The 24,296-nt window shown below is 54.1% G+C and overlaps 20 pseudogenes; all 20 read right to left on the bottom strand.

The window, feature by feature from the left end:
* Positions 1–3,784: 3,784 nt before the first annotated feature.
* LOC138456400 (5S ribosomal RNA) lies at positions 3,785–3,903 on the bottom strand (annotated as a pseudogene).
* Positions 3,904–4,228: 325 nt separating this feature from the next.
* Positions 4,229–4,347, bottom strand: LOC138458006 (5S ribosomal RNA; annotated as a pseudogene).
* A 106-nt stretch (positions 4,348–4,453) lies between these two features.
* Positions 4,454–4,572, bottom strand: LOC138459738 (5S ribosomal RNA; annotated as a pseudogene).
* Positions 4,573–4,679: 107 nt separating this feature from the next.
* On the bottom strand, positions 4,680–4,798 carry LOC138456170 (5S ribosomal RNA; annotated as a pseudogene).
* Positions 4,799–5,344: 546 nt separating this feature from the next.
* LOC138459227 (5S ribosomal RNA) lies at positions 5,345–5,463 on the bottom strand (annotated as a pseudogene).
* A 545-nt stretch (positions 5,464–6,008) lies between these two features.
* LOC138457448 (5S ribosomal RNA) lies at positions 6,009–6,127 on the bottom strand (annotated as a pseudogene).
* Positions 6,128–6,234: 107 nt separating this feature from the next.
* LOC138456493 (5S ribosomal RNA) lies at positions 6,235–6,353 on the bottom strand (annotated as a pseudogene).
* Positions 6,354–7,107: 754 nt separating this feature from the next.
* On the bottom strand, positions 7,108–7,216 carry LOC138459640 (5S ribosomal RNA; annotated as a pseudogene).
* Positions 7,217–7,548: 332 nt separating this feature from the next.
* On the bottom strand, positions 7,549–7,667 carry LOC138458123 (5S ribosomal RNA; annotated as a pseudogene).
* A 310-nt stretch (positions 7,668–7,977) lies between these two features.
* LOC138459223 (5S ribosomal RNA) lies at positions 7,978–8,096 on the bottom strand (annotated as a pseudogene).
* A 106-nt stretch (positions 8,097–8,202) lies between these two features.
* On the bottom strand, positions 8,203–8,321 carry LOC138459245 (5S ribosomal RNA; annotated as a pseudogene).
* Positions 8,322–8,427: 106 nt separating this feature from the next.
* LOC138459631 (5S ribosomal RNA) lies at positions 8,428–8,546 on the bottom strand (annotated as a pseudogene).
* Positions 8,547–9,089: 543 nt separating this feature from the next.
* Positions 9,090–9,208, bottom strand: LOC138459450 (5S ribosomal RNA; annotated as a pseudogene).
* A 755-nt stretch (positions 9,209–9,963) lies between these two features.
* On the bottom strand, positions 9,964–10,072 carry LOC138459639 (5S ribosomal RNA; annotated as a pseudogene).
* A 334-nt stretch (positions 10,073–10,406) lies between these two features.
* Positions 10,407–10,525, bottom strand: LOC138459221 (5S ribosomal RNA; annotated as a pseudogene).
* A 106-nt stretch (positions 10,526–10,631) lies between these two features.
* LOC138459421 (5S ribosomal RNA) lies at positions 10,632–10,751 on the bottom strand (annotated as a pseudogene).
* A 105-nt stretch (positions 10,752–10,856) lies between these two features.
* On the bottom strand, positions 10,857–10,975 carry LOC138459714 (5S ribosomal RNA; annotated as a pseudogene).
* An 8,006-nt stretch (positions 10,976–18,981) lies between these two features.
* Positions 18,982–19,100, bottom strand: LOC138459383 (5S ribosomal RNA; annotated as a pseudogene).
* Positions 19,101–19,206: 106 nt separating this feature from the next.
* LOC138457581 (5S ribosomal RNA) lies at positions 19,207–19,324 on the bottom strand (annotated as a pseudogene).
* Positions 19,325–19,657: 333 nt separating this feature from the next.
* Positions 19,658–19,776, bottom strand: LOC138456218 (5S ribosomal RNA; annotated as a pseudogene).
* Between the last annotated feature and the right edge of the window lie 4,520 nt (positions 19,777–24,296).

Genomic DNA, 24,296 nt, shown 5'->3' with positions numbered 1-24,296 from the left:
CAGACCAGAGTCCTGGACATGCCCTTCGATGGGAACAACCTGTTTGGCAAAACAGTGGACGATTCCCTTCAGGCCATTAAAGCGGACACTGAGACGGCCCGGGCCCTGGGAGTTCTGCAGCAACGACGGACGCCCTTTCGGAGCAGCGGAGGCAAGGGCGCCTCCAAAGGTTCCGGCGGCAGTTTCTCCACCTACCGTCAAGCGGCCCGCTCGTCGTCTCAGGAGGCCTACAGAGGACGAGGCAAGTCTGGCGGACTCCGCCGTCGTCGCCAAGGAGGTCAAGGCGGCAAAGCCTCGTCCAAGCAGGATTGAACCGACCGTGGGGTCGGGCCCCCACCGAAGCACCCCGGTGGGAGGCCGGCTGGCGAGCTTCGTCAGCGTGTGGGAGTCCATCTCCACCGACCGTTGGGGGCTGGACGCCTTGGCCCGGGGCCACGCGCTCGAGTTTCAAAGAAGGTGTCCACGCGTCCCCCCGTGGCCAGGAAAGAACTTCACGTCCCTCAACTTCTCCTGGAGGTAAAGGCGATGCTCAGGAAGGGCGCCATCGAACTCGTCCCAAAGAGGCTTCGGGGCTCCGGAGTGTACTCGAGATACTTCCTCGTGAAGAAGAAGACGGGGGGATGGCGCCCCATCCTGGACCTGCGACGTCTGAACAAGTTCATCAAGGCGCAAAAGTTCCGGATGGTCACCCTCCAGCACGTCCTGGGTCAGCTGGAGGAAGGAGACTTCCTGTCGTCGTTGGATTTGGAGGATGCCTACTTCCATATTCCCATCCTAAAGGGGCACCGAAAATTCCTCAGGTTTGTGGTCCAAGGGCGTCATTACCAGTTCAAAGCCCTCCCCTTCGGTCTACGGTCGGCACCCAGGGTGTTCACCAAGTGCCTCGCACCGGTGGCGGCGCAGCTGCGCCGCGAGGGGATCCACGTCTACCCCTACCTGGACGACTGGCTCATCCGAGCCAAGACGAGGGAGCTCGCCGTGGTTCACACGGCAAGGACCGTCCAACTTCTCACGGACCTGGGATTCTCCGTGAACTACGCCAAATCCCACCTGGTACCCGCGCAAGACGCTCTGTTTCTGGGAGCGAGGCTCAACACAGTGTCCCTTCTGGCCTCCCCGTCGGAGGAGAGGACCAGGACCATCCTGGGCAAGGTGCAACGGATGTTGGTGGCTGACGCGGCCAAGGTGAGGTCCATCAAGTCCCTCCTCGGAATGATGTCTTCCTGCATCTACCTCATTCCCATGTGCAGGCTCCGGATGCGCCCGTTGCAGGAGTTCCTGGACGCGCGCTGGATCCAAACGACGGGCAGCTTCGAGGAAAGGATCACACTCGACGAGAGTTTCCGACGAGCGATCCGGTGGTGGGACACCCGCGCGCATCTGACGGCGGTCATGGACTTCCAGACCCCAGCCCACCAGGAGACAGTGACCACGGATGCCTCCCTGGAAGGGTGGGGAGCGCACACCGAAAATCTACACGCAAGGGGCCTTTGGCTCCCGACGGAGAAAGCCTTCCATATCAACGTCCTGGAGCTCCGTGCAGTGTTTTGGGCCCTCAGGTCCTTCCTTCCGTCCCTCAAGGGCAAGGTGGTGAGGATCTTCACCGACAACACCACCACCATGTTTTACATCAGAAAACAGGGCGGAACCAGGTCCCCAGCACTGTCCAAGGAGGCGCAGGACCTGTGGCATTGGGCAGTCGCCCAAGGGATGTTTCTGGTGCAGTTTCATCTGGCAGGGATAAAAAACACCATCGCCGACTCACTCAGCAGGGAGCTGCGCTCGTGCCACGAGTGGGAACTACGGCAGGATCTAGTGGATCGCCTCTTCCGACGGTGGGGCACACCCCAGATCGACCTGTTCGCGACGGCGACGAACTCCAAGTGCCGGAGGTTCGCCAGCAGGTTTCCCCAGGCGAGGAGCATGGGCGATGCTTTCTCGTTCCCCTGGGAGGGCCTGTTCCTCTACGCGTTCCCTCCTTTGCCACTGCTAATCCGGCTCGTCAACCAGCTCAAGAGGTCACGGTGCAGGATGATCCTCGTCGCACCTGCGTGGCCGAGGCAGATATGGTTCCCGGACCTTCTGGACTTGTCAGCGTCCCCGCCAATCAAGCTGCCGGTGGACGCGGATCTGCTCTCCAGGGAAGGAGGCGCCATCCTCCACCACAACCCGAAATCGCTGAACTTGCAGGCCTGGCTCCTGCAGCGCTAGAGTTTGGAGGATACGACATACCGGCCGACTGCAGAGAGGTTCTTGCAAAGGCCAGGGCGTCCTCGACTCTTAAATGCTACGGACACAAATGGAAGAGGTTCTCTGTCTGGTGCCACGCACAGAAGATTAACCCTCTACGGATTACGGCTCCCCAAGTTCTGCCGTACCTGCTGACGCTGGCCAAAGCTGGACTGGCACACGCGTCCATCAAGATTCATCTGGCTGCGATCTCCCGATACACCAGGACCACGGGACGGACGTCCTTGTGGTCTCATCGTCTGGTGAAAGAGTTCATGAAGGGACTGTTCAGATCGTTCCCGCCGGTGAAGGCTCCGGCCCCGGCGTGGGAGCTCAACGTGGTGCTGACCAAGCTCATGGGACCTCCGTTCGAGCCTCTGCACTCGGCCCCGTTGAAGTTTCTGTCGTGGAAGACAGCGTTTCCTGTGGCCATCACCTCCGCACGACGGGTGGGAGAGATCCAGGCCCTTTCCTGCAAGGCCCCGTACTTGACTTTTCACGACACGAGGGTGGTGCTCAGGACGCACCCCTCCTTCATGCCCAAGGTACCGTCGGACTTCCATCTCAACGAACCCTTGGTGTTGCCTGTATTCTTCCCGTCGCCTTCGTCGCCGGCTGAGAGGACTTTGCACTCGCTGGATGTGGCTAGAGCGCTGAAGTTCTACGTGGACCGCACGAAGTGTTTTCGGAAGACGTCACAACTCTTTGTGAACTTTGGACCTGTCAATCAGGGGAAGGCTCTCTCGAAGGCTTCCATTTCCAGATGGCTCTCCGGCTGTATCATGTACTGTCATCGGTTGGCAAACCGACCGCTGCCCGGCTGTCCGAGAGCCCATTCCACCAGAGCGATCGCAGCTACCACGGCGTTCCTTTCTGGTGTGCCCCTGCTGGACATATGCAGGGCTGCTACGTGGAGGTCGACGCACACCTTCACGAAGTTCTACTGCGTCGATCGGGATTCCAGGGAGGAGTCCAGGGTCGGCCAAGCAGTGCTGCGCAACCTGTTCGCCTGAGGTGAGCCTGGTGAGGAGGTAAGATGCTTAATGTTGAGTTTGATGCAATGCTTAATGTTGAGCCTTTGCCACCTCCCGTGGTTGTGCATGTGTGTACTGCTATGTATTCTTTATTCATGAGCATGTGAATCCATGCCAGACCCCATGCTGGAGAAGGAACAAGTTACTTACCTGTAACTGTTGTTCTCCAGCATGGGTCTGGCATGGATTCACATGCGAACCCTCCAGCCTACCCCTCTGCGGCTCTTCACTTGGTCATACTGCCACTTCACGTGCTTCCAAATCTGAAGATGGCTGCCAGAGGTGGTGCTTAGGTAGAGGGCAGTCATTGGCTGTGGTCAGTATGACGCAGAGACTAGTGATTGGTTGTTACTACGAAAGACAGATCAGAAACGAAACTGATACTGGTTTTTTCTTTACCGAGGATTCCCAGCCTGACGACGGGGAATATTCATGAGCATGTGAATCCATGCCAGACCCATGCTGGAGAACAACAGTTACAGGTAAGTAACTTGTTCCTTCCTGAACATGGAGCACAAAAAAGCCTACACCACCTCGTATTCCCAGATGGTCACCCACCCAGGTACTAACTAGGCCCGACACTGCTTAGCGTCCAAGTTCAGATGAGATCGGGGGCATTCAGTGTCGTTTGGCCGTAGGTTCTGGTCCTTGTGAGTTTTGTACTGTTAAGCATCTAGTCGGCTAGACCATGCAGTTTTGAAAGACAATTGAGAAATGGCACACTTCCTGAACATGGAGCATAAATAATACCTACAGCACCTGGTATTCCCAGACAGTCTCCCATCCAGGTACTAAGTAGGCGACTTAGCTTCCGAAATCAGATGAGAATGGGCACATTCAGCGTGGTGTGGCCGTAGGCTGTTGGCCTTGTGAGTTTTGTACCATTAAGCATCTAGTCGGCTAGACCATGCAGTTTTGAAAGACAATTGAGAAATGGCTCACTTCTTGAACATGGAGCGCAAAAACGCTTGCAGCACCTGATATTCCCAGGCAGTCTAACATCCAGGTACTAACTAGGCCCAACACTGCTTAGCTTCCGAGATCAGATGAGATCGGGCTCATTCAGTGTGGTGTGGCCGTAGGCTTTGGTCGTAGTGAGTTTTGTCCTGTTATGCATCTTGTCGGCTAGACCATGCAGTTTTAAAAGACAATTGAGAAATGGCTCACTTCCTGAACATTGAGCACAAAAAGGCCTACAGCACCTGGTATTCCCAGGCGGTCTTCCATCCAGGTGCTAACTATGTCCAACACTACTTAGCTTCCGAGAGCAGACGAGATTGGCCGCACTCAGTGTGGTGTGGCCGTAGGCTCTGGCCACAGTGAGTTTTGTACTGTTAAGCATCTAGTCGGCTAGGACATGCGGTTTTGAAAGACAATTAAGAAATGGCTCACTTCCTGAACATGAAGCACAAAAAAAGCCTACAGCACCTGGTATTCCCAGGCGGTCTCCCATCCAGGTACTAACTAGGCTCAACACTGTTTACTTTCTGAGATCAGATGAGATCCGGTGCATTCAGTCTGGTGTGGCTGTAGGCATTTGTGCTAGTGAGTTTTGTCTTGTTAAGCATCTAGTCGGCTAGACCATGCAGTTTTGAAAGACAATTGAGAAATGGCTCACTTCCAGAACATGGAGTAGAAAAAAGCCTACAGCGCCTGGCATTCCCCCATCCAGGGAACTAGCTAGGCCTAACACTGCTTAGGTTCTGAGATCAGATAAAATCCGGTGCATTCAGTCTGGTGTGGCTGTAGGCATTTGTGCTAGTGAGTTTTGTCTGGTTAAGCATCTAGTCGGCTAGACCATGCAGTTTTGAAAGACAATTGAGAAATGTCTCACTTCCTGAACATGGAGTAGAAGAAAGCCTACAGCACCTGGTATTCCCAGGCAGTCTGTCATCCAGATACTAACTAGGCCTGACACTGCTTAGGTTCTGAGATCAGACAAGAGCGGGCGCATTCAGTGTGGTGCGGCCGTAGGCTTTGGTCCAAGTGAGTTTTGTCCTGTTAAGCATCTAGTCGGCTAGACCATGCAGTTTTGAAAGACAATTGAGAAATGGCTCACTTCCTGACATGGAGCACAAAAAAGCCTACAGCACCTTGTATTCACAGGTGGTCTCCCATACAGGTTCTAACGAGGCCCAACACTGCTTAGCTTCCGATATCAGATGAGATGGGGCGCATTCAGTGAGGTGTGGCAGTAGGCTTTAGTCTTGGTGAGTTTTGTCCTGTTAAGCATCTAGTTGGCTAGACCATGCAGTTTTTAAAGACAATTGAGAAATGGCTTACTTCCTGAACATGGAGCACAAAAAAGCCTACAGCATCTGGTATTCCCAGGTGGTCTCCCATTCAAGCCCAACACTGCTTAGCTTCTGAGTTCAGACGAGATCGGGCGCATTCAGTGTGGTGTGGCCATAGGCTTTGGTCCTAGTGAGTTTTGTCCTGTTAAGCATCTATTCGGCTAGACCATGCAGTTTTGAAAGACAATTGAGAAATGGCTCACTTCCTGAACATGGGGCACAAAAAAGCCATAGCACCTGGGATTCCCGGGCAGTCTCCCATCCAGGTACTAACTAGGCCCAACAGTGCTTAGATTCTGAGGGCTGACAAGATTGGGCCCATTCAGTGTGGTGTGGCCGTAGGTTTTTGTCTTATTGAGTTTTGTCCTGTTAAGCATCTAGTCGGCTAGACCATGCAGTTTTGAAAGACAATTGAGAAATGGCTCCCTTCCTGAACATGGAGCACAACAAAAGCCTACAGCACCTCGTATTCCCAGGCGGTCTCCCATCCAGGTACTAACTAGGCTCGACACTGTTTACCTTCTGAGATCAGACGAGATTGGGTGTATTCAGTGTGGTGCGGCCGTAGGCTTTTGTGCTAGTGAGTTTTGGCTTGTTAAGCATCTAGTCGGCTAGACCATGCAGTTTTGAAAGACAATTGAGAAATGGCTCCCTTCCTGAACATGGAGCACAACAAAAGCCTACAGCACCTCGTATTCCCAGGCGGTCTCCCATCCAGGTACTAACTAGGCTTGACACTGTTTACCTTCTGAGATCAGATGAGATCAGGCGCATTCAGTGTGGTGTGGCCGGAGACTTTGTTTCTAGTGAGTTTTGTACTGTTAAGCATCTAGTCGGCTAGACCATGCAGTTTTGAAAGACAATTGAGAAATGGCTCACTTCCTGAACATGGAGCACAAAAAAGCCTAAAGAACCTGTTATTCCCAGGCGGCCTCCCATCCAGGTACTAACTAGGCCTTACACTGCTTTGCTTCTTAGATCGGGAGCATTCAGTGTGGTGTGGCCATAGGCTTTAGTCCTAGAGAGTTTTGTCCTGTGAAGCATCTAGTCGGCTAGACCATGCAGTTTTGAAAGACAATTGAGAAATGGCTCACTTCCTGAACATAGAGCACAAAAAAGTCTAAAGAACCTGTTATTCCCAGGCGGTTTACAATACAGGTACTAACTAGGCCCGACACTGCTTAGCTTCCACGATCAGACGAGATGGGGTGCAGTCAGTGTGGTGTGGCCGTAGGCTTTGGTTCAAGTGAGTTTTGTACTATTAAGCATCTAGTCAGCTAGACCATGCTGTTTTGAAAGACAATTGAGAAACGGCTCACTTCCTGAACATGGAGCACAAAAAAGCCTACAGCACAGGGTATTCCCAAGCTGTCTCCCATCCAGGTACTTACAAGGTCCAACACTGCTTAGCTTCTGAGATCGGGCGCATTCAGCGTGGTATGGCCGTAGGCTTGGGTTACAGTGAGTTTTGTCCTGTTAAGCATCTAGTCGGCTAGACCATGCAGTTTTGATTGAGAAATGGCTCACTTCCTGAACATGGAGCACAAAAAAGCCTACAGCACCTGGTATTCCCAGGCAGTCTCCCACCGAGGTACTAACTAGGCCCAACACTACTTAGCTTCCGAGATCAGACGCATTCAGTGTGGTATGGTCGTAGGTTCTGGTCTCAGTGCGTTTTGTCCTGTTAAGCATCTAGTCCTCTAGACCAGGCAGTTTTGAAAGACACTTGAGAAATGCCTCAATTCATGAACATGGAGCACAAAAAAGCCTTACAGTACCTGATATTCCCAGTCGGTCCCAAATCCAGCTTCTAACAAGGCACAACACTGCTTAGCTCCCAAGATTAGACGAGATTGGGCATATTCAGTGTGGTGTGGCCGTAGGCTCTGGTCCTAGTGAGTTTTATACTGTTAAGCATCTAGTCGGCTAGATCATGCAGTTTTGAAAGACAATTGAGAAATGGCTCACTTCCTGAACATGGAGCACAAAAAAGCCTACAGCACCTGTTATTCCCAGGCGGTCTACAATGCTGGTACTAACTAGGCCCGACACTGCTTAGCTTCCAAGATCAGACGAGATCGGGTGCAGTTAGTGTGGTGTTGCCATAGGCTTTGGTTCTAGTGAGTTTTGTTCTATTAAGCATCTAGTCGGCTAGACCATGCAGTTTTGAAAGACAATTGAGAAATGGCTCACTTCCTGAACATGGAGCACAAAAGAGCCTACAGCACTTGGTATTCCCAAGCTGTCTCCCATCCAGGTACTAACTAGGCCTGACACTGTTTAGCTCCTGAAACCTGGCAATACCACCGTCGGCTCTGGGCCTTGTGAGTTTTGTACCTTTAAGCATCTAGTCGGCTAGACCATGCAGTTTTGAAAGACAATTGAGAAATGGCTCACTTCCTGAACATGGAGCACAAAAAAGCCTACAGCACCTGGTATTCACAGGTGGTCTCTCATACAGGTACTAACTAGGCCCACCACTGCCTAGCTTCCAAGATCAGACGAGATCGGGAGCATTCCGTGTGGTGTGGCCATAGGATTTGGGCCTTGTGAGTTTTGTACCTTTAAGCATCTAGTTGGCTAGACCATGCAGTTTTGAAAGACAATTGAGAAATGGCTCACTTCTTGAACATGGAGCACAAAAAAGCCTACAGCACCTGGTATTCCCAGGCGGTCTCCCATTCAGGTACTAACTAGGCTTGACACTGTTTACCTTCTGAGATCAGATGAGATCCGGTGCATTCAGTCTGGAGCCGCCGTAGGCTTTGTGCTAGTGAGTTTTGTCTTGTTAAGCATCTAGTCAGCTAGACCATGCAGTTTTGAAAGACAATTGAGAAATGGCTCACTTCCTGAACATAGAGCACAAAATAAACCTACACCACCTGGTATTCCCAGGCGGTCTCCCATCTAGGTACTAACTAGGCTCGACTCTGTTTACCTTCTGCGATCAGATGAGATCCGGTGCATTCAGTCTGGTGTGGCCGTAGGCTTTTGTGCTAGTGAGTTTTGTCTTGTTAAGCATCTAGTTGGCTAGACCATGCAGTTTTGAAAGGCAACTGAGAAATGGCTTACTTCCTGAACATGGAGCACAAAAAAGCCTACAGCATCTGGTATTCCCAGGTGGTCTCCCATTCAAGCCCAACACTGCTTAGCTTCTGAGTTCAGACGAGATCGGGCGCATTCAGTGTAGTGTGGCCATAGGCTTTGGTCCTAGTGAGTTTTGTCCTGTTAAGCATCTATTCGGCTAGACCATGCGGTTTTGAAAGACAATTGAGAAATGGCTCACTTCCTGAACATGGGGCACAAAAAAGCCATAGCACCTGGGATTCCCGGGCAGTCTCCCATCCAGGTACTAACTAGGCCCAACAGTGCTTAGATTCTGAGGGCTGACAAGATCGGGCCCATTCAGTGTGGTGTGGCCGTAGGATTTTGTCTTACTGAGTTTTGTCCTGTTAAGCATCTAGTCGGCTAGACCATGCAGTTTTGAAAACATTTGAGAAATGGCTCACTTCCTGAACATGGAGCACACAAAAGCCTACACCACCTGGCATTCACAGGTGGTCTCCAATCCAGGTACTAACTAGGCTCGACACTGTTTACCTTCTGAGATCAGATGAGATCAGGCGCATTCAGTGTGGTGTGGCCGGAGACTTTGTTTCTAGTGAGTTTTGTACTGTTAAGCATCTAGTCGGCTAGACCATGCATTCTTGAAAGACAATTGAGAAATGGCTCACTTCCTGAACATGGAGCACAAAAAAAGCCTACAGCAACTGGTATTCCCAGGCGGCCTCCCATCCAGGTACTAACTAGGCCTGACACTGCTTTGCTTCTAAGATCGGGAGCATTCATTGTGGTGTGGCCGTAGGCTTTAGTCCTAGAGAGTTTTGTCCTGTTAAGCATCTAGTCGGCTAGACCATGCAGTTTTGAAAGACAATTGAGAAATGGCTCACTTCCTGAACATGGAGCACAAAAAAGTCTAAAGAACCTGTTATTCCCAGGCGGTTTACAATACAGGTACTAACTAGGCCCGACACTGCTTAGCTTCCATGATCAGACGAGATGGGGTGCATTCAGTGTGGTGTGGCCGTAGGCTTTGGTTCAAGTGAGTTTTGTACTATTAAGCATCTAGTGAGCTAGAACATGCTGTTTTGAAAGACAATTGAGAAACGGCTCACTTCCTGAACATGGAGCACAAAAAAGCCTACAGCACAGGGTATTCCCAAGCTGTCTCCCATCCAGGTACTTACAAGGTCCAACACTGCTTAGCTTCTGAGATCGGGCGCATTCAGCGTGGTATGGCCGTAGGCTTGGGTTACAGTGAGTTTTGTCCTGTTAAGCATCTAGTCGGCTAGACCATGCAGTTTTGATTGAGAAATGGCTCACTTCCTGAACATGGAGCACAAAAAAGCCTACAGCACCTGGTATTCCCAGGCAGTCTCCCACCGAGGTACTAACTAGGCCCAACACTACTTAGCTTCCGAGATCAGACGCATTCAGTGTGGTATGGTCGTAGGTTCTGGTCTCAGTGCGTTTTGTCCTGTTAAGCATCTAGTCCTCTAGACCAGGCAGTTTTGAAAGACACTTGAGAAATGCCTCAATTCATGAACATGGAGCACAAAAAAGCCTTACAGTACCTGATATTCCCAGTCGGTCCCAAATCCAGCTCCTCTAACAAGGCACAACACTGCTTAGCTCCCAAGATTAGACGAGATTGGGCATATTCAGTGTGGTGTGGCCGTAGGCTCTGGTCCTAGTGAGTTTCATACTGTTAAGCATCTAGTCGGCTAGATCATGCAGTTTTGAAAGACAATTGAGAAATGGCTCACTTCCTGAACATGGAGCACAAAAAAGCCTACAGCACCTGGTATTCACAGGTGGTCTCTCATACAGGTACTAACTAGGCCCACCACTGCCTAGCTTCCAAGATCAGACGAGATCGGGAGCATTCCGTGTGGTGTGGCCATAGGATTTGGGCCTTGTGAGTTTTGTACCTTTAAGCATCTAGTTGGCTAGACCATGCAGTTTTGAAAGACAATTGAGAAATGGCTCACTTCTTGAACATGGAGCACAAAAAAGCCTACAGCACCTGGTATTCCCAGGCGGTCTCCCATTCAGGTACTAACTAGGCTTGACACTGTTTACCTTCTGAGATCAGATGAGATCCTGGTGCATTCAGTGTGGAGCCGCCGTAGGCTTTGTGCTAGTGAGTTTTGTCTTGTTAAGCATCTAGTTGGCTAGACCATGCAGTTTTGAAAGACAACTGAGAAATGGCTCACTTCATGAAAATGGAGTTTGGAAAAGCCTACAGCACCCAGTATTCCCAGGCAGTCTCCCATCCAGGTACTAACTAGGCCTGACACTGCTTAGGTTCTGAGATCAGAGAAGAGCGGGCGTATTCAGTGTGGTGTGGCCATATGCTTGCGAAATGCTAACAGTATTACTCTCATGCAGTTGCATTTAGTAAGCTAAGCCATAAAGCCACTTGCATCATAAAACCACGCTCATCACTCGATCAGCGCTCGAGATCAGCGCTCGATCAGGCGCGATATAAGACTTGTGGGCCCATTCAGGACTCCTATGTCTAGTAGGATAAATTTACTCCATCCATACTTTTTCTGTTGCAGGGAGTTGGAGAAAACAACCAACACAATAATGGCTTTCTTTCAAGCCTCTTTATGGACTCAGTATTCTCTGTACTGCATTACATGTGATGGTATATTTCTCCAGCATGGGGTCTGGCATGGATTCACATGCTCATGAATATTCCCCGTCGTCAGGCTGGGAATCCTCGGTAAAGAAAAAAACCAGTATCAGTTTCGTTTCTGATCTGTCTTTCGTAGTAATAACCAATCACTGGTCTCTGCGTCATACTGACCACAGCCAATGACTGCCCTCTACCTAAGCACCGCCTCTGGCAGCCATCTTCAGATTTTTACCGCACGTTCATGTGTTGGGATCCTCGTGCGTTAGTGCTATTTTTCGCGCTTTTTCACAAAAAACTTCGATTCTTTCGGTCAAAAGAGCCTCAAGCTCCACCGATCCTACATCCGATCACCGGGGACCCGTGTCGGATTCATCTGTGCCCCTCAAGGGTGAAGATTTCGTCGAGCTACACTTCGGAGGACTCCAGAAGCTTCTCAGGCCCGGTCTCGGAGACGGCCCAGGAGAAGGGAAGCTCGACGCCCGGAAAGCTGTTCAGGGTCTGCCCTGGATGCCAGCTGCAGAACGTCTTCAAGGAGGACGAACACTCTTTCTGCCTTTACTGCCTTCATGAGGACAAGACGCACGTGGAGAAGGACTGTGCGTTTTGCGGCAACATGTCGGAACGGACCATGAAGGACCGCCATCAACGTCTCGCCAACTGGCTGGAGGGTAAGAGCCCGTCTGGCGAGAAGAAGAAGAAATCCGAGCGGTCTTCTAAGACCTTTGAGGGCGCCCCGGCGACGGGGGCCCAACATAAGGCCAAGCACCGCGAGTCCGCTGGCACCGGGAGCGCCGAACGGTCGGGCTCTACGGGCGCCAGGCAGGGCGCACCCTCCCCGGCACCATCAACCACGAGCCAACGCTCTGGGTCGGGTAAGAGGAAGGCCGAGCACCCGGCGAAGCTCCTGGAGAGGCCCCGGTCGAGCTCTAAGGCAGAGGAGGAGCGTGGCAGTGCCCCCTCCCTCAAGGATAAGGCGGTGAGCGCACCTAAGGTGGTGAAGGCCTTGATCCATCCGACCAAGCCCTCTATCGAAACGGTCGCGGCGGCCCTGGCTCAGCCTGTGCTGGCTACACCAGTGGTGGCGACCTCAGGGCCCAGAATCTCCCTGCCTCCGCGGAGGGAGTCTTCCTTTGTGCCCATCGATAGGACCCCCGTGAAACCCTCCGTGGGGAAGAAGAAGGGGGGGCAGGGCGTCGTCGTAGATTCGGCCTCAACCTCAGAAGAGGAGCTGATCGAGGTCTTAAGCCACGGCCTAGGCGTGGAAGAAGGCCAGCCCGTCGGAATGGACCCCGACGCAGGTGACGACGACGACATCGTCGAGGATACCGACGGGGCCCCTGCTCGCCCGTCGGATTCCCCTCTGCCAGCGCCGCAAGACAACTCGGCGGCCATTTTGTTGGCCATACAGTCCTTATGCTCCGAGATAAGGACGAGGCTACCGTTACCGACGGAGGAACCTCTCCCGTCGGGGGATCCAGAACCGGGACCTTCTGGTGTTCCCCCCACCAAGAAAAGAAGGATCCATCCACCACCTCCTTTTCAACCGTCGCGCCCCGTCCAGCCCTCCTCCCCGTCCACCCGAGGGGATGATACGGGGACTGACACGGCAGCGACGGGTACGGACGACGAGGATTTTCCGTCGTCGCCTCCCACCAGCGCTTCTCCGCCCGACGAGATCGGATCTTTCCACTCCATGATCTCCAGGGCTTCCGAGCTTTTCCAACTCTGCCCTGAGGAGAAGAAAAAGGAAGGCTTCCTTTATCAGCGGCGCGAGGCCAAGAGGAAGACGGTCCTCGCAGTGCCTCTGTTGGACGACATTTGGGATGAGGGCCTTTCCCTCCTCAAGAACCCTTCCACGACGCCAGCTAGAAGAGACCGGTACGAGAAAAAGTACCGGGTCCCGGACACGGCCCCCCTATGCCTCCGGGCGCAGCCTACCCCGGACTCCGTCGTCTCCGCGGCAGCCAGGAAGAAAGCGGGGGGGGGTGCGGCCTCCACATCAACTTCCCCGCCGGACGGCGAGGGAAAGAAATTGGATGCTATGGGACGTAGAGTCATCTCGTCGGCAGCGACGACGATTAAAGCGGCCAACGCCTTGGCTATCGTGGCCCGCTACGACAGGGAGCTCTGGTACAAGATAGCTCCCCTGCTGGATTTTCTGCCGGACGACAAGAGGGCGGAGGCCCTTGAGATCCTGCAGGAAGGTGAGGTGGCGTCGGACCACGCCATCACCGTGGCGACGGACATCGCCGACACTGGGTTCCGCCAGCTGGGCAACGGCGTTTGCCTTCGACGTCGTGGATGGCTCAAAGCTACAGACTTTCGGCAGGACGTCCAGACCAGAGTCCTGGACATGCCCTTCGACGGGAACAACCTGTTTGGGAAGACAGTGGACGATTCCCTTCAGGCCATCAAGGCGGATACTGAGACGGCCAGGGCCCTTGGAGTCCTGCAGCAACGACGAACGCCCTTTCGGAGCGGCGGAGGCAAGGGCGCCTCCAAAGGTTCCGGCGGCGGTTTCGCTTCCTACCGTCAAGCGGCCCGCTCGTCGTTGCAAGAGGCCTACAGAGGACGAGGCAAGTCTAGCGGACCACGCCGTCGTCGCCAAGGAGGTCAAGGCGGCGTCCAAGCAGGATTGAACCGGCCGTGGGGTCGGGCCCCCACCGAAGCACCCCGGTGGGAGGCCGGCTGACGGGCTTCGTCAGCGTGTGGGAGTCCATCTCCACCGACCGTGGGGTGCTGGACGCCCTGGCCCGGGGCCACGCGCTCGAGTTTCAAAGAAGGTGCCCGCGCGTCCCCCCCGTGGCCAGGAAAGAACTTCACGTCCCTCAACTTCTCCTGGAGGTAAAGGCGATGCTCAGAAAGGGCGCCATCGAACTCGTCCCAAAGAGGCTTCGGGGCTCCGGAGTCTACTCGCGATACTTCCTCGTGAAGAAGAAAACGGGAGGATGGCGCCCCATCCTAGACCTGCGACGTCTGAACAAGTTCATCAAGGCGCAGAAGTTCCGGATGGTCACCCTCCAGCACGTCCAAGGTCAGCTGGAGGAAGGAGACTTCCTATCGTCGTTGGATTTGAAGGATGCCTACTTCCACATTCCCATCCTAAAGGGGCACCGAAAATTCCTTAGATTCGTGGTCCAGGGGCGTCATTACCAGTTCAAAGCCCTTCCCTTCGGACTACGGTCGGCACCCAGGGTATTCACCAAGTGCCTCGCACCGGTGGCGGCGCAGCTGCGCCGCGAGGGGATTCACGTCTACCCCTACCTGGACGACTGGCTCATCCGCGCCAAGACGAGGGAGCTCGCCGTGGTCCACACGGCAAGGACCGTCCAACTCCTCACGGACCTGGGATTCTCCGTGAACTACGCCAAATCCCACCTGGTGCCCGCGCAAGTCGCACTGTTTCTGGGAGCGAGGCTCGACACAGTGTCCCTTCTGGCCTCCCCGTCGGAGGAGAGGACCAGGACCATCTTGGGCAAGGTGCAACGGATGTTGGTGGCCGACGCGGCCAAGGTGAGGTCCATCAAGTCCCTCCTCGGGATGATGTCTTCCTGCATCTACCTCATTCCCATGTGCAGGCTCCGGATGCGCCCGTTGCAAGAATTCCTGGATGCGCGCTGGATCCAGACGACGGGCAACTTCGAGGAAAGGATCAAGCTCGACGAGAGTTTCCGACGAGCGATACGGTGGTGGGGCACCCGCGCGCATCTGACGGCAGGCATGGACTTCCAGACCCCAGCCCACCAGGAGACTGTGACCACGGATGCCTCCCTGGAAGGGTGGGGAGCGCACACCGAAAATCTGCACGCAAGGGGACTCTGGCTCCCGACGGAGAAGTCCCTGCATATCAACGTCCTGGAGCTCCGTGCAGTGTTTTGGGCCCTCAGGTCCTTCCTTCCGTCCCTCAAGGGCAAGGTGGTGAGGATCTTCACCGACAACACCACCACCATGTTTTACATCAGGAAACAGGGCGGAACCAGGTCCCCAGCGCTGTCCAAGGAGGCGCAGGACCTGTGGCATTGGGCCGTCGCCCAAGGGATTTTTCTGGTGCCGTTTCATCTGGCAGGGATAAAAAACACCATCGCCGACTCACTCAGCAGGGAGCTGCGCTCGTGCCACGAGTGGGAACTACGGCAGGATCTGGTGGATCGCCTCTTCCGACGGTGGGGCACACCCCAGATCGACCTGTTCGCGACGGCGACGAACACCAAGTGCCGGAGGTTCGCCAGCAGGTTTCCCCAGACGAGGAGCATGGGCGATGCTTTCTCGTTCCCCTGGGAGGGCCTGTTCCTCTACGCGTTCCCTCCCTTGCCTCTGCTAATCCGGCTCGTCAACCAGCTCAAGAGGTCACGGTGCAGGATGATCCTCGTCGCACCTGCGTGGCCGAGGCAGATATGGTTCCCGGACCTTCTGGACTTGTCAGCGTCCCCGCCGATCAAGCTGCCGGCGGACGCGGATCTACTCTCCAGGGAAGGAGGCGCCATCCTCCACCACGACCCGAAGTCGCTGAACTTGCAGGCCTGGCTCCTGCAGCGCTAGAGTTTGGAGGATACGACATACCGGCCGACTGCAGAGAGGTTCTTGCAAAGGCCAGGGCGTCCTCGACTCTTAAATGCTACGGACACAAATGGAAGAGGTTCTCTGTCTGGTGCCACGCACAGAAGATTAACCCTCTACGGATTACGGCTCCCCAAGTACTGCCGTACCTGCTGACGCTGGCCAAAGCTGGTCTGGCACACGCGTCCATCAAGATTCATCTTGCTGCGATCTCCCGATACACCAGAACCACGGGGCGGACGTCCTTGTGGTCTCATCGTCTGGTGAAAGAGTTCATGAAGGGACTGTTCAGATCGTTCCCGCCGGTGAAGGCTCCGGCCCCGGCGTGGGAGCTCAACGTGGTGCTGACCAAGCTCATGGGACCTCCGTTCGAGCCTCTGCACTCGGCCCCGTTGAAGTTTCTATCGTGGAAAACAGCTTTTCTTGTGGCCATCACCTCCGCACGACGAGTGGGAGAGATCCAGGCCCTTTCCTGCAAGGCCCCGTACTTGACTTTCCACGACACGAGGGTAGTGCTCAGGACGCACCCCTCCTTCATGCCCAAGGTGCCGTCGGACTTCCATCTCAACGAACCCTTGGTGTTGCCTGTGTTCTTCCCGTCGCCTTCGTCGCCGGCTGAGAGGACTTTGCACTCGCTGGATGTGGCTAGAGCGCTGAAGTTCTACGTAGACCGCACGAAGTGTTTTCGGAAGACGTCACAACTCTTTGTGAACTTTGGACCTGTCAATCAGGGGAAGGCTCTCTCGAAAGCTTCCATTTCCAGATGGCTCTCCGGCTGTATCATGTACTGTCATCGGTTGGCAAACCGACCGCTGCCTGGCCGTCCGAGAGCCCATTCCACCAGAGCGATCGCAGCTACCACGGCGTTCCTATCTGGTGTGCCCCTGCTGGACATATGCAGGGCTGCTACGTGGAGGTCGACGCACACCTTCACGAAATTCTACTGCGTCGACCGGGATTCCAGGGAGGAGTCCAGGGTCGGCCAAGCAGTGCTGCGCAACCTGTTCGCCTGAGGTGAGCCTGGTGAGGAGGTAAGATGCTTAATGTTGAGTTTATGTGATGCTTAATGTTGAGCCTTTGCCACCTCCCGTGGTTGTGCATGTGTGTACTGCTATGTATTCTTTATTCATGAGCATGTGAATCCATGCCAGACCCCATGCTGGAGAAGGAACAAGTTACTTACCTGTAACTGTTGTTCTCCAGCATGGGTCTGGCATGGATTCACATGCGAACCCTCCCGCCTACCCCTCTGCGGCTCTTCACTTGGTCATACTGCCACTTCACGTGCTTCCAAATCTGAAGATGGCTGCCAGAGGCGGTGCTTAGGTAGAGGGCAGTCATTGGCTGTGGTCAGTATGACGCAGAGACCAGTGATTGGTTATTACTACGAAAGACAGATCAGAAACGAAACTGATACTGGTTTTTTTCTTTACCGAGGATTCCCAGCCTGACGACGGGGAATATTCATGAGCATGTGAATCCATGCCAGACCCATGCTGGAGAACAACAGTTACAGGTAAGTAACTTGTTCCTTATTACCCATGAAAACACTACCCGTATGTTAATTCTACGTAAATAGGTAGCTCCAGCCCTCATGTTCTTGTCCAACATTTCCGCTATTAAAAGGGATACATTTTTTTGGGAAACATAAGCAAATTTACTGGATGTCTTCCCACTTTCTTTCCCTCAACTCTGAAAAAACTGAAGTCTTATTCTTCCCCTCCAACACACTTCCTCCTCCTTCTCCCCCTCCTTTTATTTTCTTTCCTCCTACTAACTTTCCTATCTCTGCCTCTGCTCGCAACCTTGGCCTCCACCTCGACTCTACCCTCTCCCTTTCCCATCATATTTCTCTTACCACTCGCGCCTGCCGCTTTCACCTATTTAATGTTCTCAAAATCCGCTCCTCCCTCACCTTCCATGCTACTAAACTCCTAATATCTTCCCTCATTTTCTCTCGACTTTTCTATTGTTCCTCTCTCCTCTTTGGGCTCTCTGCCTCTCACCTTGCTCCCCTCAAATCTCTTTTACCACTTTGCCATCCGTACCCTCGGTCTTCTTGCACCTCTTGATTCCATTTCTTCCTCCATTTCTCTTCTTGGCTGGCTTTCCTTTCACTCCCAACTTAAATTTAACTTCCTCCTAAATCTCTTCATGGTCTAGCTCCCCCTTACCTTTCCTCTCTCCTTTCTTTCTACTCTCCTTCTCGCTCCCTCAGATCCGCTGATCGCTTCCTACTCACAGTACCGTCTTCCACTTGCGCTTCCTCTCGTTTCCATTCCTTTCAGCTTCTAGCCCCCCATCAGTGGAAGTCTTTACCTCTCTCCATCCGTTCCATTTCCTCTTACCCCTCTTTCCGTGCCTCCTTGAATTCTTTCCTTCTTCACACCCCGCCCTATCTCCCCTCCTTCTCCTATTATCTCTCTACTTTATCTCTACCCTCCTTCCTACTTCCCCTCTTCTTCCCTTTCTTTCTCATCCCTCCTTCCCTCCCCCTGTTATCTCTGTATTCTTCCCCCGCTCTGATCTCCCTTTCTACTTCCCTTTCTTCTTCCTCTTATCTATTCCTCCTTCAGAACTGGTCAGTTGATCTACATACTGTTTTTGATGGTTTGTTTCATGTCTTTATAACTTTATGCTTCTTCTTTACTATGTATTCTTGTTGTATTGTAAAGCGCTTTGGCGTAATGCGCTATATAAACCTAATAAATACAAATTTAAAAAGCAATTGACAAGTGGCACAATTACTAATCATGGAACCCAATAAAGCCCACAGCACCTGGTATTCCCAGGCGGTCTCCTATCGAGGTACTAACTAGGCCCACCACTGCTGAGCTTCTGAAATCAGGTACATTCAGTGTTGTGTGGCCATAGAATCCGGTCTTAGTGAGCTTTGTACTGTTAAGCATCTAGTCGGCTAGACCATGCAGTCTTGAAAGACAATTGAAAAATGGCACACTTCCTGAATATGGAGCACAAAAAAGCCTATATCACCTGGGATTTCAAGGCGGTCTCCCATCCAGGTACTAACTAGGCCCAACACTGCTTATCTTCTAAGATCGCGCACATTCGGTGTGATGTGGCGGTAGGCTCTGGTCTTAGTGAGTTTTGTACTGTTAAGACAATTGAGAAATGGCCACTTCCTCAGCATGGAGCACAAAAAAGCCTACAGCACCTGGAATTCCCAGGCAATCTCCTATCCTGGTACTAACTAGGCCCGACACTGCTTACCTTCCGAGATCATCCAAGTTCGGGCGCTTTCAGTGTGTTGTGGTCGTAGACTTTGGTCCTAGTAAATTATGTAGTGTTAAGCATCTAGTCGGCTCGACCATGCAGTTTTGCAAGACAGTTGAGAAATGGCTCACTTCCTGAACATGGAGCACAAAAAAGCCTACACCACCTCGTATTCCCAGATGGTCCCCACCCAGGTACTAACTAGGCCCGACACTGCTTAGCGTCCAAGTTCAGATGAGATCGGGGGCATTCAGTGTGGTTTGGCCGTAGGTTCTGGTCCTTGTGAGTTTTGTACTGTTAAGCATCTAGTCAGCTAGACCATGCAGTTTTGAAAGACAATTGAGAAATGGCACACTTCCTGAACATGGAGCATAAATAAAAGTTACAGCACCTGGTATTCCGAGACAGTCTCCCATCCAGGTACTAACTAGGCCTTACACGACTTAGCTTCCGAAATCAGATGAGAATGGGCACATTCAGTGTGGTGTGGCCGTAGGCTGTTGGCCTTGTGAGTTTTATACTGTTAAGCATCTAGTCAGCTAGACCATGCAGTTTTGAAAGACAATTGAGAAATGGCACACTTCCTGAACATGGAGCATAAATAAAACTTACAGCACCTGGTATTCCCAGGCAGTCTAACATCCAGGTACTAACTAGGCCCAACACTGCTTAGCTTCCGAGATCAGATGAGATCGGGCTCATTCAGTGTGGTGTGGCCGTAGGCTTTGGTCGTAGTGAGTTTTGTCCTGTTATGCATCTTGTCGGCTAGACCATGCAGTTTTAAAAGACAATTGAGAAATGGCTCACTTCTCCAGCATGGGGTCTGGCATGGATTCACATGCTCATGAATATTCACCGTCGTCAGGCTGGGAATCCTCGGTAAAGAAAAAAACCCAGTATCAGTTTCGTTTCTGATCTGTCTTTCGTAGTAATAACCAATCACTGGTCTCTGCGTCATACTGACCACAGCCAATGACTGCCCTCTACCTAAGCACCGCCTCTGGCAGCCATCTTCAGATTTTTACCGCACGTTCATGTGTTGGGATCCTCGTGCTATTGCTCTCGAGCGTTAGTGCTATTTTTTCACGTTTTTTCTCAAAAACTTCGTTTTTTCGGTCAAAAGAGCCTCAAGCTCCACCGACTCTCCATCCGATCAACGGGGACCCGTGTCGGATTCGTCTGCGCCCCTCAAGGGTGAAGATTTCGTCGAGCTACTCTTTTGGAGGTTTCCAGAAGTTTCTCAGGCCCGGACATGGCCCAGGATAAGGGAAGCTCGACGCCCGGAAAGCTGTTCAGGGTCTGCCCTGGATGCCAGCTGCAGAACGTCTTTAAGGAGGACGAACACTCCTTTTGTCTCTACTGTTTACATGAGGACAAGACGCACGTGGAGAAGGACTGTGCGTTTTGCGGCAATATGTCGGAGCGGACCATGAAGGACCGCCATCAACGTCTCGCCAACTGGCTGGAAGGGAAGAGCCCGTCAGGCGAGAAAAAGAGGAAGAAATCCGAGCGGTCTTCTAAGACCTTTGAGGACGCCCCGGCGACGGGGGTCCAACACAAGGCCAAGCACCACGAGTCCGCTGGCACCGGGAGCGCCGAACGGTCGGGCTCTAGGGGCGCCAGGCAGGGCGCACCCTCCCCGGCACCTTCAGCCACGAGCCAACGCTCTGGGTCGGGTAAGAGGAAGGGCGAGCACCCGGCGAAGCTCCTGGAGAGGCCCCGGTCGAGCTCGAAGGCCCCATCGGAGGGGGAGCGAGGCAGTGTCCCCCCCCTCAAGGATAAGGCGGTGAGCGCACCTAAGGTGGTGAAGGCCTTAATCCATCCGGCCAAGCCCTCTATCGAAACTGTGGCGGCGGCCCTGGCTCAGCCTGTGGAGGCTACACCAGTGGTGGCGACCTCGGGGCTCAGAGTCTCCCTGCCACCTCGGAGGGAGTCCTCTTTTGTGCCCATCGATGGGACCCCCGTGAAATCCCCGGCGGGGAAGAAAAAGGGGGGGCAGGGCGTCGTCGTAGATTCGGCTTCAACCTCGGAGGAAGAGCTGATCGAGGTCTTAAGCCACGGCCTTGGCGTGGAAGAAGACCGGCCCGTCGGGATGGATCCCGACGCAGGTGACGACGACATCGTCGAGGGTGCCGACGGGGCCCCTGATCGCCCATCGGATTCCCCTCTGCCAGCGCCGCAAGACAACTCGGCGGCCATTTTGTTGGCTATACAGTCCTTATGCTCAGAGATAAAGACGAGACTGCCGTTGCCGACGGAGGAACCTCTCCCGTCGGGGGATCCTGAACCGGGACCTTCTGGTGTTCCCCCGCCCAAGAAAAGAAGGATTCACCCTCCACCTCCTTTTCAGCCGTCGCGCCCCGTCCAGCCCTCCTCCCCGTCCACCCGAGGGGATGATACGGGGACTGACACGGCAGCGACGGGTACGGACGACGAGGTATACAACGAGGATCTACCGTCGTCACCTCCCACCAGGGCTTCTCCGCCCGACGAGATTGGATCGTTCCACTCCATGATCGCCAGGGCATCCGAGCTTTTCCAACTCTGCCCTGAGGAGAAGAAAAAGGAAGGATTCCTTTATCAACGGCGCGAAGCCAAGAGGAAGACGGTCCTCGCGGTGCCTCTACTGGACGACATTTGGGATGAGGGCCTCGCCCTCCTCAAGAACCCTTCCACGACGCCAGCTAGAAGAGACCGGTACGAGAAGAAGTACCGGGTCCCGGACGCGGCCCCCCTGTGCCTCCGGGCGCAGCCTACCCCGGACTCCGTCGTCTCCGCGGCGGCCAGGAAGAAAGCGGGGGGGTGCGGCCTCCACATCGACTTCCCCACCGGATGGCGAGGGAAAGAAATTGGACGCTATGGGACGCAGGGTCATCTCGTCTGCAGCGACGACGATTAAAGCGGCCAACGCCTTGGCTATCGTGGCCCGCTACGACAGGGAGCTATGGTACAAACTGGCTCCCCTGCTGGACTTGCTACCGGACGACAAGAGGGCGGATGCCCTGGAGATCCTACAGCAAGGTGAGGTGGCGTCAGACCACGCCATCACTATTGCGACGGACATCGCCGACACTGGGTTTCGCCAGTTGGGCAACGGCGTATGCCTTAGGCGGCGTGGATGGCTCAAGGCTACGGACTTCCGTCAAGACGTACAGACCAGAGTCCTGGACATGCCGTTCGATGGGAACAACCTGTTTGGGAAAACAGTGGACGATTCCCTTTAGGCCATTAAAGCGGACACTGAGACGGCCCGGGCCCTGGGGGTTCTGCAGCAACGACGGACGCCCTTTCGGAGCAGCGGAGGCAAGGGCGCCTCCAAAGGTTCCGGCGGCGGTTTCTCCACCTACCGTCAAGCGGCCCGCTCGTCGTCTCAGGAGGCCTACAGGGGACGAGGCAAGTCTGGTGGACCCCGCCGTCGTCGCCAAGGAGGTCAAGGCGGCAAAGCCTCGTCGAAACAGGATTGAACCGGCCGTGGGGTCGGGCCCCCACCGAAGCACCCCGGTGGGAGGCCGGCTGGCGAGCTTCGTCAGCGTGTGGGAGTCCATCTCCACCGACCGTTGGGTGCTGGACGCCTTAGCCCGGGGCCACGCGCTCGAGTTTCAAAGAAGGTGCCCGTGCGTCCCCCCCGTGGCCAGGAAAGAGCTTCACATCCCTCAGCTTCTCCTGGAGGTAAGGGCGATGCTCAGGAAGGGCGCCATCGAACTCGTCCCAAAGAGGCTTCGGGGCTCCGGAGTTTACTCGAGATACTTCCTCGTGAAGAAGAAGACGGGAGGATGGCGCCCCATCCTAGACCTGCGACGTCTGAACAAGTTCATCAAGGCGCAGAAGTTCCGGATGGTCACACTCCAGCACTTCCATATTCCCATCCTAAAGGGGCACTGAAAATTCCTCAGGTTTGTGGTCCAAGGGCGTCACTACCAGTTCAAAGCCCTCCCCTTCGGACTACGGTCAGCACCCAGGGTATTCACCAAGTGCCTTGCACCGGTGGCGGCGCAGCTGCGCCGCGAGGGGATCCACGTCTACCCCTACCTGGACGACTGGCTCATCCGAGCCAAGACGAGGGAGCTCGCCGTGGAGCACACGGCAAGGACCGTCCAACTTCTCACGGACCTGGGATTCTCCGTGAACTACGCCAAGTCCCACCTGGTACCCGCGCAAAACGCACTGATCTCCAGCATGGGGTCTGGCATGGATTCACATGCTCATGAATATTCCCCGTCGTCAGGCTGGGAATCCTCGGTAAAGAAAAAACCAGTATCAGTTTTGTTTCTGATCTGTCTTTCGTAGTAATAACCAATCACTGGTCTCTGCGTCATACTGACCACAGCCAATGACTGCCCTCTACCTAAACCCCGCCTCTGGCAGCCATCTTCAGATTTTTACCGCACGTTCATGTGTTGTGATCCTCGTGCTATTGCTCTCGAGCGTTAGTGCTATTTTTTCACGTTTTTCTCAAAAACTTCGTTTTTTTCGGTCAAAAGAGCCTAAAGCTCCACCGACTCTCCATCCGATCAACGGGGACCCGTGTCGGATTCGTCTGCGCCCCTCAAGGGTGAAGATTTCGTCGAGCTACGCTTTTGGAGGACTCCAGAAGTTTCTCAGGCCCGTCCCGGACATGGCCCAGGAGAAGTGAAGCTCGACGCCCGGAAAGCTGTTCAGGGTCTGCCCTGGATGCCAGCTGCAGAACGTCTTTAAGGAGGACGAACACTCCTTTTGTCTCTACTGCTTACATGAGGACAAGACGCATGTGGAGAAGGACTGTGCGTTTTGCGGCAACATGTCGGAGCGGACCATGAAGGACCGCCATCAACGTCTCGCCAACTGGCTGGAAGGGAAGAGCCCGCCCGGCGAGAAGAAGAGGAAGAAATCCGAGCGGTCTTCTAAGACCTTTGAGGACGCCCCGGCGACGGGGATCCAACACAAGGCCAAGCACCGCGAGTCCGCTGGCACCGGGAGCGCCGAACGGTCGGGCTCTACGGGCGCCAGGCAGGGCGCACCCTCCCCGGTACCATCAACCACGAGCCAACGCTCTGGGTCGGGTAAGAGGAAGGCCGAGCACCCGGCGAAGCTCCTGGAGAGGCCCCGGTCGAGCTCGAAGGCCCCATCGGAGGGGGAGCGAGGCAGTGTCCCCCCCCCTCAAGGATAAGGCGGTGAGCGCACCTAAGGTGGTGAAGGCCTTAATCCATCCGGCCAAGGCCTGTATCGAGACTGTCGCGGCGGCCCTGGCTCAGACTGTGGAGGCTA

This window comes from Ambystoma mexicanum, chromosome 4p (assembly GCF_040938575.1).
Source record: "Ambystoma mexicanum isolate Mex_15411 chromosome 4p, UKY_AmexF1_1, whole genome shotgun sequence".
Lineage (NCBI taxonomy): Eukaryota > Metazoa > Chordata > Amphibia > Caudata > Ambystomatidae > Ambystoma > Ambystoma mexicanum.
Note: the sequence above shows the minus strand (reverse complement) of the source record. Positions and strands in the feature narration are given on the sequence as shown.